The following is a 13819-nucleotide window of genomic DNA, read 5'->3' as shown; positions in this document are numbered from 1 at the left end:
TGTCGTGTGCTAACTACATACTATCTCTTCTCACTTCAAAGGAATAGAAAACAAGTTTCTGCCAACTATGTAATTGCAAGAAACTGTCCAGAATGCAGGTTAGACATCTGTGGAGTTTCTCTAACTACAAACAACAGCTTAAATATTTATACACTGCATTTTTTTCTCCTGCAAATCCTGAGGAAAGCAGTTGATCTTTTAAGAGACCCACTAAGTCTTGAGCATGCTTCTTAACACAGCCATGACAAAAACTTTTTCACAGTTGACAGTCAAAGCATTCACAGTTTACAACTCCCATATAAAATCAATGATAGATGATGTTTAGGAACTGTCAAGCATCAGCTAAACTTTGATGCCTAATAAAGTTAAAGTGTTCAGAAACAATGGTGAGTGACTGGAGTTGATCTGTTTTTCTTACAGGAGTATCTCCTCCAGAATCTCCTCCAGAGTTTCATGGTCATCCCAATGGAAATAAGTCACGCTTCTCCATTCTCCACTGGTAGATGCCAGCCCTTCAAATAAATGAACTTCCTTTCTAGGTAAGTGATCCTCCTTTCTGTGCTTTAAGGCTTTTATGGGCCAGGCTTCAGTGTACACAGAAGCTAAGAAAAAGCTTTACGTTAATCTAAATTGTTCCTAAAGTCCCAAGGGACTATTTAAACTGCCAGTAATGCACAGATCTCTGTCCATGCTTCCTCTCAGGATACTTCATAACATGAGGATGACTTTCCTACTCGAGGTGATAATCTGAGGAAATCCAATGTGTCTAAGAACGTGAAATTTGGCTAGATATTTAGAAGCCTTAGATTTGCATACAGGAGGCCCCTTAGGCATTCTGGTTGATTACAGAACACTTTCAGAAATGGAAAATAAACTATAAGAATTATAACCTCCAGTTGATGGGTATTCACAGTTCAGTGCTGATTCAGTGCTTTGTGAAAAGGACTGAGAGATTACAGAAAATAAATTGAAAGAAAAAGGATTCATAAGAGGAATGAAGTAATAGAAGTGCTTTTGGTGTAACATTACTTAGAGCACTGGAATAATTTTGACATTTTTTTTTATCTAGATTATCATTTTTAATGGATTCAACTAGAGCACAAATTTTGGAGTGTATTTTTACATATAAAAGGTGTGTGTATGGTTGGCTGTAACAGACTGCTCATACCTGTTAATAAATGCTCAGATGCTTAATAGGGTCATTTTTGAGGATGAGCTAGCAGGATTCAATCACAATAGTGTGAAATGTCAACATTCATCATCAGTGCCATTTACAACAGCATGTGCACAAATGTCAGCCATAAGGCTATGCTTTTAAACATTATGGAAAATTCTTCATTGAGGCATCTTTTAATGCACTTTCTTATCCTGATATTAAAGATGCAAATAACTTTTGATGGAAATGTATCATTCTATTCTAGATTAATTACAAGAATGTTCAGATTGTGTTCAGTACTTCACATACAGACAAAGATTGCAAATTAAGATCAGTTAATATGCTTTATACATCCATATTCCCATATATTCTCATCATGGGTCACTTTATTTGGGGAATCAAAGGACTGCATTCTTACTGATTTAAGTGGTAATTTAAGTGTGTGTAAATTGATGTGCAGAACATGACAAGTTTATTTCCATCCGCAACAAACAAAATTGCTGCTTCTAACCTTGTTTGGAAAGGATTACTTGGCTAAATGACGATGCATCTGTTTTACCAATTAAGATATTATCCATCTTGACTCAAAAAGCCTGTCTTATTAGCAAGGTTAATAAACACTCACTCATGCTTTAGCTCCTCTCCTTTTATTATATAAACAACGAGCATTAACATCTAAATCAAATAAAAGGTGGATTTTAAAAATTAAAAAAAAAGTAATGATTTTATATGGAAATGATCTGTGAGCTTGAGTGCTCAGTAATTGGGTATCAATCTCACTGTTCCATGATGAGAGAAAACCCATCAAGGCCTTTAAAATGTAGATTAATTATATTTTATAAAATGGCTGGGAGAAAAACAGCAGTGTCTGTGTCTGGGTGAAATCATATTTTCAGTGCACAGGAACAGTTTCATAAACCTCAAACTACAGAAACCTTGTTACCTCTGGATTTGTAACACAAGGTTCAGTTATTCTAAGCTCCAGTTAAAGTTTTTCTTGTGGTTTGGGCATTTGTTTGGTCTTTCTCCCGCTCAGGGTTTCTTGTGTCTAATAAAAGTGACGCTCACAGGACAGCCTTTGCCTTATGGAGATACTTTAAAGGCTTCTCTCCAGCTGTATAACCACTGAGGATTTTAGTTCTCTAAGAGCTCCCTTGCTCCTTCTGTTTAGTTGGAAAGAGCCAGCAGGTTTAGAAGTCATCAGGTAAGATGTACACAGTCATTTCCTCAGAAAGTCAGACAAATGCAGAAAACCAGGACTTTTCTTTGTACTAGTGTGGGTAAATTTCTTTGTAAACGTTGTAATTGTGAAGTGCTGCCCTGCAGTTAGTAAGTGTGTAACTTGCACAGTTCTTGTAGGGACCTCAAACAGCTCACATTCTGAGGGCTCCTGTTACCTCTGAAAATCGGAGCTGTTGCTGATACACCTTGGCTCTTTGTAGAGATGATTTTAAGGCAGAATTGTTGTAAAAGTTGTTTTGTACTCCTATTCCCTGCTTCTCCTGCTGTCAGCCTCTGTGCTAGTTACCCACACTTGTTGCTCAAATGAGTCTTATTCTTCAGGCTAGCAGAATACAGTGATAAGAAAGCCCTCTCAAAAAGCCAGACACATCTGATAGGGCTATTTTGTGCCACTAGCACTTGCAGCAGCTAATTGTTTGTGAGGGACTCTCCAGATTTTGTCTGTGTGACCACAGCAGGGACTCGAAAATTAAATCAAGCAGCTCCTGAAAAACTCCAGGTGATTTCAGAACACCTGCAGGAAGTATTTTTCCAAAGCAATGGTACATCAAAAAAACATCTTCTGATGAGCTGCTCTCCTTGTGCCAGACAGTGTTTAGTTCCAGCACAATCATTTTTCCCATCCAAAGGTTAAGCTGTGTCTGAGTGAGGGCTCTCCGGGGTGAAGAGCCATAGCACTTCATTCTGTCTTTAAAGAAAACTTCCAGGACCCAACCCTACTGTTAGTTGAGCATATTTCTTAGATGCGTTTTTTTTTTTTTTTTCCTGCTGTTTAAGGCCTTTCCTACTACATCAGTCAGGTTTTATGAGTTTTTAATTGCACAAGGGACTGAGTTAACTGTGCTTTATTTTTAATCGGCTGATTTTATCTGGCTTCAGAATTGTGAAGCAAATTATCCCTTTCTCACCAGCTAATTACTGGTTTATAATCATTTCACAGTGTGGAGTCTCCAGTAATCCAATATGCGTTGCCTATAAATCAACAATGCACTTTGTCACCTCAGGGATACTGCTTGTATGTGTTGTTGGCTGAGTTTCAGAGCAGCAGATGAAGAAATGAAGGCTTATTTCCCTTGAGTTTGGATTTGCATGATTAGTTCTGTGTGTTACCCTGAAATGGACATCAAGTATCAAGAGAAAATTGCTTTCTTTTTTTTTTTTTTTCTTTGCTTCCCTGCCTCTGAAGCACCCTTCCCTGCAAATAGCATCCTGTTTCAGCAAACTTGCTGCTACGAATAACGCAGCAGGCACAGATGGCCCCATGCAGGTACCGTCGGCAACCCCAGGCAGTCACTTTATGCATTTGAGCAGGAAGGCCAGCTGCAGCTCAGGATGCTGAAAAGTGTTGATGAACACACAATGCCCACCACCAGGGGTAGTAGCCCAAAAGTTTCTGAGTTCCCTTGTAGCTAACAGACCAGGGACTCTCAAATTCGTGAAGTTTAGTTCCTTCTGCTAATAACCCCTCATGTCAGCACAAGGAATACTTCCATCCAGTGCTGAAACACAGTGCAATTTGTATTAGCTGTCTGGAAGCACTGTGGAACAGCTGGAAAGGAACACAGCAGCTACGAGTGCAAGAACAGTAACATCCACCTTAGTCACTCATTTATCCCTTCTGCAGTCAGCTCTCCAACTGTTTGTATATACTTTCTCAATGTGTCCTTCCACCTGGGAAGCACTGAAGACCCTGTTGATAAGTCCTCCTTCAAACCTGCCTTCCAGAAACACAGAGCTTGGGTCCCAGTCCAGCAAGGCTCTGCTTCCACATCTCTCCCTGCTGATCTGCACCACTGGAAATACCAGCATAGGGAGCCAGGGGCATTTTGGTGCTGGTTCCAGCACATCGCCCATCATTTTGCAGTCACTTGCTTACACATTCTTGCCTTTCCAAAAGCAGGTTGTGTAGAAGCTGTAGACTTGTATTCATGCTGCATTTATGCACACTCTTGCTGAGAAGCATGATTCAAGTTTAGTTAAAATTCTGCAGAAAAGGCAGGTTTCAGTTCAGACTCGTCACCGATGTCTGTGTTGAAGGTGGGCTCACAGTGTCCACATCCAAATTGACCTTGATTAAGACAGGCATGCACAGCTTTTTTTGTGTTGCAGACCTCCTGCCTTTGCAGAGACATGCGTAAGGACTCATGCATTTTAGAACTTTATTTATGCAAAGCAGAATTATCAGTGAATAAAAATGACAATTATATGTAATGAGTGTTCCTGATTACCTAATTAACCAGCAGAAAAAAACAAACAAACGACAGAATAGAGATCTGAAAGGGCACCCCTAGGTATCAGGGTGAAACTTCAGCTGATGTAAACTGATCCAGCCCTTTCTTGAACATGCACAGAATTTTAAACGTCTTGTTAGTAGTCTGCATTTAGGAACTGAGAGAAGAGCTTCATATGACTTCAGTGTTACAAACGAGTGCCAGAAGGCAAGACTGCTGGCCAGATATTCAGCCAGTGTGCTCAGTAATGCCAAATGCAGACATTTAAAGCTCATGAGCCAGATCTCCAGAATGTCTGAAATGTTTTAAAATCAATTTGCTATTCTTCCTCTTTTGTTTCTGGTTTCTGAGCTGCAGTTTATGCTCAGAGTACACGTTCAAGCTTTTTCTGAAATTATGAAAGCTTGAAACAATTTAAAATAAATTAAGAACTGTCACTTAATCATCAGCAAAAGGGTCATCTGTAACAGTGCTGGACGCTGTGAGACTCAGAAATGTTTGCGGGTGTCTTAAATCTTTCCTGGTATCAGTAAAGATCAACCAGCTTTGACATTATTTGATTTCTTCTGCCTTTCGGTGTAGTCTGAAGTTGCTGGCTGCCATCCTTGGTGCTTTGTGGTCTGAAGAAGTTGTAATAAGAGTAGCAGGTCTCAAAAAAACTTCAACAGTGTATCTATAAGAACGAAACTGTAAACAGCAGAGTCTGTGTTATCATTAAACTACTTTTATTGTATTTCCTTTGAAGATTCAAACACTGTTGGTCAGAAGAAATTCAGGCTCACAGCTAAACTGAGTGTACAGATTGTGGCTATGTCTAGACCTGTTGTTGGGTTCAGTATCTTGATGTATTTATTCAGACTCTTTTTATACCAGTAGGCAGATAAAAAGAAAGTTACTTTTGCAGAAATGGCATGCTGAATTTTCTTCAGAGGTTTGGAATTTTAGCTCTGATTTGCCTTGGCTGAAAACAACAGGCATTTTGTCACTGAAATCAGTATTAGCCCTTTTAGGCTAATCATTTCCATGCTACATTCAACATTTGCTCCAAAGACATGTATATTTAAGGTGATAGATAATTTGGAACTTGGTGCCTGGGAGGGCGCTTGATCCTCCTAGCCTGGGATTGCACAGGAGGAGCCTGACTGTAGCCTGCTTTCCTTGAAGAGCCTTTACTTTGGTCAGCTGTTAAATGCTGTTAAATGTTCTCTGTTAAATGCCGTTCATAATGGCATCAGATGCTGCTGGGAATCACTGAGGGACCAAATGGCAAGACATTCAAGTACCTACCTCCCTCTGGTGCCACGGGCAGTGAAGCATCCAAATATCTTCATAGATTTGAGCCAGAGAGCTTTGCCAGAATGCAAACAAAGGGATCTTTAACCTCAGACATTGCAGCAACTCGCTGATTGTGGACAGTCCTCTTTTCAGTCTTCCAGGCCCCACAGGTTGTTTATGCTTGTTGCTCTGGAGTGTGTTAGACTGCCAAAGGGAGAGAGTGACATTATTAATTTATAATGATCACTCTAAAAATAACCAAAAAGCTCTGGAAAAAATATCTGGGAGGAGGCAATGGAAAAGCACAACTGTTCTATCTGTTCTCTTAACCTCACAAACATGCCAGATCACAATGAAAATCTCCTCTTTAATGAAACAGGGCGACATGTCTTTCATTGCACTTACAAAATTATTGAAATTTCCCACCCTTTATAGTGATGACATCTCACACAGAAATAGAGCAATTCCTGTACCTTGGGGAAAGATGTGATGAATTATTACTGTGATTATGGCTGTAATTTAAGTAAGTGTTTAGAACACTTCTGGACACTCTTCCAGAAATTGGAAATTGATATACAATTGAATGTGACTGCTCAGGTGGATTGTATATATTAAAATAAATAAAATATTCAGGTAGAAGGAATAGATAAGGGAAGAAAGCACTTCCCAAAAGGATGAACTGAAACTAGATGGATCTGTCTTATAGAATCTAGTTGAAAAATATTTTCCAAAATGGGCTCTGCATCAAATCGGAACAATCCAACTCTCATAAAGTGTTGATAAAGAAAACCAAAGGGTGCACCTGTGATAGAATGTGCCTGTGTTTGGCTGCAGCCTTTTTTGGCTTTAAACAGAAGTTACTGGTTGAAACTGAACACATTGACCCTGTGAGAGGCCATGATAGTCTCTTATCGTTCAGACAAGTGAATATACCATTCTGTCTCTGTTAAAGTTTAAAAATGTGAGGAAGTGATGTTCACAGCTTGATTTCAGGACACTGAAAATAAAGAAATCCAGACAGTATAAAATGGTGTCAAATATTTTGACACAATATTTGTCTCAAAAAAATAACTATTTACAACAAATTATTTTTTTAACCTTCAGGGAGAATGAGACCAGTTTGAAGTCATTTATATACAGTTTAACACTGAAAAGTCTTACTTGTGTATGGACTCTTATTTGTTTTTCGTAATTTCTACGTTTGGCTGTCTTTATCTTGATACCATTTAGTAACTGTTGTACTGATATGTTTAACAGAAGCAGTGTCTGTAAACACCCAACAGAAGTCTAACAGCACAAAGCTTTCCACTGACAGCAATGGGATAACACCTTGTTGTGGAGCAGTTTTGGAAGGTCTGTTTACAGGTAATGTACCTGAGGCAAATTCTGAGACTAGATGTGAGTGGAGAAGACCCTGATAATGTTTTAACTTTATCACTCAATTTAATATTGGTGTTACTAGTTCTTTGTCTTCACTCATGGTAGCCAGATCTCAGAGACGTACTTGGCTCTGATGGACTTCCCTTCAGCTGGAAGGATCCTTGTGCCTTCGTAACATTTAAACCTCTGAATATGTTAAGGAGTGCTGGCTTTTACAAATACTCCCCTAACAAGTCTTTTTCAAATACATTCTTTCTGTGACTGACATATAACATGACAGTTTTGCATTTTCTTATCTTGTAGTAGATACTGCCAGGAGGATGTTTTGTTTCTTATAAATTTGTTTCTTTCTTTTCTCTTTCCTTAAAGATATGATTACACTTCTGGTTTTCTTCAGGAAGAAAGGCATGACCATTTCTCAGGCCCATTCTGTCAAGATAACGTGTTTCCAACTGCTTATTTGGAAGCTTTTTAGTATCTTTTCTTTGAGATTATCACCAACAGCTCAACTCTAAATGCATTGCTAGTCATTAGTAATATAAGTACCTGGGTCATCACCTTACTCACATTTCCAGGTAAGGCAGAAAACCAGATACTAATTTATTTAAAAAGTCTGCAGCTGTATAGTTGTCCTAATGGATGTAGTGTAGCTGATGTCTTAATGGGTGCTAGCACTGGCTATTTGGCCAATGGCTATTCTAATTTAGATCCTGGTTCTGATTTTAGACCAGCTGCTGAGAGAATTCCTACAGAACTGTGCTAGTTTCTACCTCCTGATAGCTGCATTGTTTATAGGCAAGATTTTCAGAAAAGCTACAGATGTTTTGTTTGACACTATGAGAAGGACATGAACTTACAGATTCCGTGCAATTGCAAGGTGTCTCCAGCCAAGCACCCAGAATTTCTAGTCAATTTTAGAATTATGGCTTATTTCATTAAAAGGCAGTAAGTTGTATCATAAAACTAATTTATTAAAAACTTACTATTTTTGAGTTATGTACCTTAAGCATTTTGAAATCTTTTGACTTAATGTATTTTTCTGCAGCTACTTGAGTAACGTAAGAGGGAACAGCTTGTTTCCTTTGGAAGGGAGATACTATTTGTGAAATAGCCTTTCAAGGAGTGAGTCACTGGTGAAAGGAGGAAGTTCATTAAATATACACTCATGAAAACTGTGAGGAGAAATTGAGTTTACAGTTTGTCAGAAAGAAAACTGGGCATTTTAAAAATCTGGTAATATTAAATATGGGATCTTCAGCTGTAATGTGAAATAAATTCCTTCATTTTGCTATGATATAGGTGGCATTCAATCCAAAAGATATCTAGATTGTCTGAAGTTCAGCATCTCAAACTGCTCAGCCAAACTCAGTCCCTGCTAGAAATAAGTGTAGTATGAAGTATTTGATCAAGTGGCATGTAATTAACTCCAGGGCAGAGCCATCTCCGCAGTGGTAGGGGACCTGGCAGTAGAGTGTGCACAGATTGCAAGTGCAGGCAGTGGGACATCAGGTGCACACCCAGAACCATCCCTTCCTGCGTGTGCCCAGGGTCTGGTCTGGCTGTGAGGCTGAGGTGGAGCCAGACGCCACCTCTCCTTGTGCACATCAAATATGCCTCTGGACTGCAGCCACAGGAAGGGCCCTCTGTGAGGTACCTCTCACTCCAGGGAGCTCAGAGCATGAGTCCTGCGTGCCCATGCTGGAAGGCAGTGCTGCAGTGAGAACACACAAATCCTGTGGGCCAAGTTCAGGCCTGGATCTCAGCGCCTCTGAATTCAGCTGGTGATTGTCAGAGCAGCTGAAAGTCCTCTGGAGGTTTGCTGACTTCAACTAACAATGTCACAACTTTAATTAGAGCCAAGCTCAGAGATTCATTTAGGACTCTTATTAGACGTGAACAGTGAGAACCTCTATTTCTGGACGTTGTGTCTGAAACACAGGACTACTCATTCAGAAAAAAAACCTGCTCTTAACTAATGAGTCTTGAATGACTCATGACAGCTTCCATGCAGCAGACCATAACATTTTAATCTTTCCTTCAAGGCATTTTCAGCATCTTCTGCCAGATTCAGGCCTGCCCTCCAGTGGATGCATTTTTCTACACTTTGATCTGACTTTAGTTTGCTATGAGAAGGAAAAGCATTACTTAAACAAAACAAACAAACAGGAAATAATTAATTCTTGTGAGCCTTTACTTTGCTCCCCTGAACAAAGGATTTTGTGGTAACAAACATTAGAATCAAATGCAGCAGCTGGAAAGGAGAGGTTTTTCACCTATAAGCTAATTTTCAGGAATAAAACAAACGGAAGAGAGTTTGGACAGACAGAATAGACAGAGTTACTACTGTGTTTCCAGCTTGAGATCTGCATGACTTTATTGAACTTGGAGCTCAGAAGAGGAACACTTTCTCAGTAGACAGAACTGTTGGCTTTTTCACACTCAGTAATGAATGAGGCATCCCATCTCACCAGATTTTGTTGGTAAATGAGGTAAATAGATAGCTTAGATAACTTTAGCCAATCTAGATATCTTTTTTTTTCTTTATAATATGTGAACCCCAAATTTTGTAGGAACTCCTTTGAGAGGAAGAGGAGGTAGGATTTTTGTTTTGTTTTCTCACAGAATAAAATAATCAACCTTTCTCTTGTTTGTATCAGTAGGCTTTTCTGTAAGCAACTACTGGAATCAAGAAGCCATAAAAGATTGGGAACTGATAGAAAGGTAAGGAAAAGAACATGGAGCAATTGTATCTCAAACAGAATTCCTGCAGTGGAAGACCGCCAACTCCCACAGAGTACCAAACGGAAGAATATCAGTTTATAAGGACAGGGTAATTTAAGATTCTTCCAGCAGCAGAGAGTTTATGCTCTCTAGTATTGGGAGAGTATGAAGAAAAACCTGATAAGCTGGAAAGCTGAATTGACACAAAGTCAGGGAGAACACTAGGAAAGCAGTCCTATTTTTCTGATGGTTGGAAAATAGCGGGCATATGCTTTTTGCAATCTTTTTGGCAAGATCTCTTAGCTGAAGTGCTGAGTAATCAAAATGATATTTTCTATTTCCTTGGGCGCACTTCTGTTCACACCTTTGTCATAAAACTGCTGTTCTTGGAAGAGCAGATTGCTCCCAGCTATGCACACTCCCAGTCAGTGCCTTCTTTTATGGTATTCCTACAGCACCATGTAAAGCTGAAGGTTTTATAGGCCTGATTTTCCATCCTTTATCTTTACCAATAATGCTTTTCCTGTTTATTCCTAGCTTACATTGCCATCTTGCACATACAGTCCACCAGTGGTACAAGCCTCCACGGCTTGTTTGTCCACTTCACTGAGCAGTGTCTTAGAGTTGGAGCCTTAGGGTGTTCTGAGTCCTCTCTCCTGCTGAAATGGGGAAATGAGCCTGGTGAAAAAATGGCATCTTATTCGTTGTGCCAAAAAAATAAAGGGGGGGAGGTGAACAAAGCTAGCTCCAAGCCACAGAACTGAGGACACCAAGACCAAGGGACACAAAGTGCCTTCCCCCAATTGTTCCACCCTTACACAGTGTACTGTGACACAGAGATACAAATTGTCACTTCCCAGACAGCAGGTAGGTGACTTCTTCACTTTTTTTTTCCCTTTTTCAAGCCCTTCTAGAGTCTACTAAAATTCACAAAAGGATTGCACTGTGCAAAAAGTAAAAAGTGCAAAAATTAGTACAGCCCTCCTACTACTAATGTTCCCTAATATTCCCTTAACATCTGGTTGAAGGAAACTGTTTCAGCCTGTGACACTGCCCCTCTTTCCTTCCTCACTTATGCCTTCTCCTTGCAGGGGGATAATTTAATCTCTCACTGACAAATACTTCCTCAGAAAAAAAAAAAAAAAACAAAAAAAAACATGTTTTATTCCTTAAATTTCATGTGTGTTAAATTTAACCTACCTGGTAAAGAATGGTTATAATGAATATCATGAGTCTGAAGTTTTAGAAACAGAGTGGCAGAAGCTAGCAGTTGATGTGATGTAATTTTCCAGACAAAAGGTTTCTCTAGTGCAAGTACACAGTGAAAACCCATGAATTTGATTTCCGGGCCTCCAAGTGGTCACATTCAAATGCTGCTCCCTAAACACCCATTTGTTTGCGTTTCATGTGCAGCAACTGAATGCACTCTGAGAATGAACAGTGTTGGCCATCTGAAATCAAACTCATAACAGAACAAGATTACATCAACAGCTACCTCTTCCTAAAGCAGAAAATACTGCTTTTATTTGACAGTGTAATTTTTTGTTGTTTTTTTGTTTGTTTAACATTTGAAGCGTAGGCACCAGAGCAGGAAACGATAATTCCAGTTAGTGCAACCCCAGAGGTAGTGCTAGCTTCCCTGATTGAATAACACTCTCTCCTGCTGCCTGAATAAGACTGAGACCACAAACACACTGCAAACATTGTCTTGGAAACCAGAGACCAGCTAGGATTCCTCATTGTATTAGTGAGCCAGTCGTTTAACTTCTCTACCCTAGTTTCCGCTCTTGGAAATGGGCTTTAATAGCATTAGTGCTGTGTATCTTGAACTGCAGGTCAGACAATCAACTCCTCCGTATTAATTTGTCTCCACTAAATGCAATGGAGCCAAAATAATTTGCAACAGCTGATGAACTTACTCTGATATCCCTCAGTGCTAAGCATTTACTTACTTTTCTATTTACTTCTCTTCTTATGCATAACAGGGGACATCTACCCAGGAGTACTGATCTCGATATACCCCTTATGCCCATTACACACCTTAAGAAGTAATACTTATGGAAGGTTTGGGTGATGAAAATTGTCTTTGGGAAGAGTTTTATCTAGGACATAGCTTAGCAGCCTCCAACAAGGATACAAGCACCTACTTGCAATGGTCTGGTAGAAAAGACTCGGAGAACCTGAGCTATTTTGCAAGGCTCCTGCTATTCTATTGCTGTCAGTGACTGACATGAGCCACACGCTTAGCATGAGGTGGGGTGCTTGCAGATCGATGCAGAGCTGTAGTGGTGTCTCTGCTGTTGTAACCAGTAACCTACCTACGTAACTCTTGGCTGGGTGCAGGACTGCTGACATTTAACCAGTTGCCAGTCTCTCGGTCCTGGCCAGCAGAGGCCACTAAATGATTATAGGAAGAGCTGTTGTAAAACACCCTGGAGGCCTCACTCAGCATGCCACCTTGCTGGAGAAATAGCATCTGGGCTGGGGGTTTTGCTAAAAAGAAAGAATCTTGCAGAGACTGTCGAACTTTCCAAGATCTTGAAAGTAATCTTGAGATGAATATTCCTTTTGCCATGGGTCTGTGCTCTGAGTGGGCTGGTACTTGCAAGCAGTGAGCTGGAGCAGATGCACAGGGAAATCTATTTATAAAATGAGATCCGGGATACCCTTCTCTGTATGCACAGTGCTAGGGAGGGCTTTATAACTACAGCATGCAGTTCAGTACAGTTGGATGAAGACAGCCTGTCAGCATGCTTATGTCAGGGTTTCAGGGTAAAGAGGAGATGTCACCTACCATCCCTTTTGGATGGACAGTAATAAAAGCCCAGATGTAGCCCACAGCACTCAGCTGTCCGTGCCACAGGGATGAGGTGAAGTGGTTGAGGTGGGCTTCGTATCTGCTAAGCTCACAGCAATCTGGAGTCCTTTTGGTAAGGATTTTGTGTTTGTGAGCTGCAGTGTAAGCTTACTCCAAAGTTATCTTTCCTCAAATTTTTCTCAGTCCCTTTGCATTTATAAAACACACTAAATGCCATCACGTGCCTTTCCTGAGTCCAAACAAATAATCATTCTGTGCCTAAGCTCTTTCAGGTTTAGGGTACGTGTTGCTGCACACAGAGACATGCTGGGTAAAGAGATTTTCCCTAGTAGGCAACTCCTTTAAGTCTCAAGTTTGTGTGCTGCACATACTTGTGATGAGCTAAGAAAATTCATCTGAAGATTCACCCAGTGCATGTCCTGAAGTCCAAAACCCTAGCACAGAATAGAACTGCCTGCATGAGGAGGTTTCAGGACCCTATTGGATTCAGCACTGGTTCTGCTATGCACAAGCTTTTCACTGACCTTTCTAGAGCTTTGAAGGCAGCACCTCCCAAAATCCAGACCTTCATCTTAGAGCATCGTCTCTTTCCTGAAAGTACACCCTGAAAACAGGTGGTAGGAGCTCTTCAGAGGGAGGCAGGCAGGCTGTGCACATTTCCCTTCCTCAGAAAAGGCTAAACACGCTAAGCAGAAACGCAGCAGGAGCTGGGAGGCAAGATGTTGTCGTTGCTCCTCGGCAATAACTTGGCTCTAGGAAAGTGGCTTCTGAGCAACTGAGTTCCCAGCACTGCGCCAGCCTGGCTGTGCCGCTGCAAACTGTGCCTGTGCCAGCTTTGGCAGCCACGCTCCAAGTGGGAGACGACGGGCAGGTGCTCCTGTGTCAGGATCCATTACGATGAAGGGATGGCTGGGCAGGCAAAAATGCAAACGGCGTTCCTCGTGGTTTCACATGTGTTGCTCCTGTTGTTGCTCTGCAGGCCCCAATCTGATCAGT

This window comes from Anas acuta, chromosome 6 (assembly GCF_963932015.1).
Source record: "Anas acuta chromosome 6, bAnaAcu1.1, whole genome shotgun sequence".
In the NCBI taxonomy this organism is placed as follows: Eukaryota; Metazoa; Chordata; class Aves; order Anseriformes; family Anatidae; genus Anas; species Anas acuta.
This window is presented reverse-complemented; position numbering follows the sequence as displayed.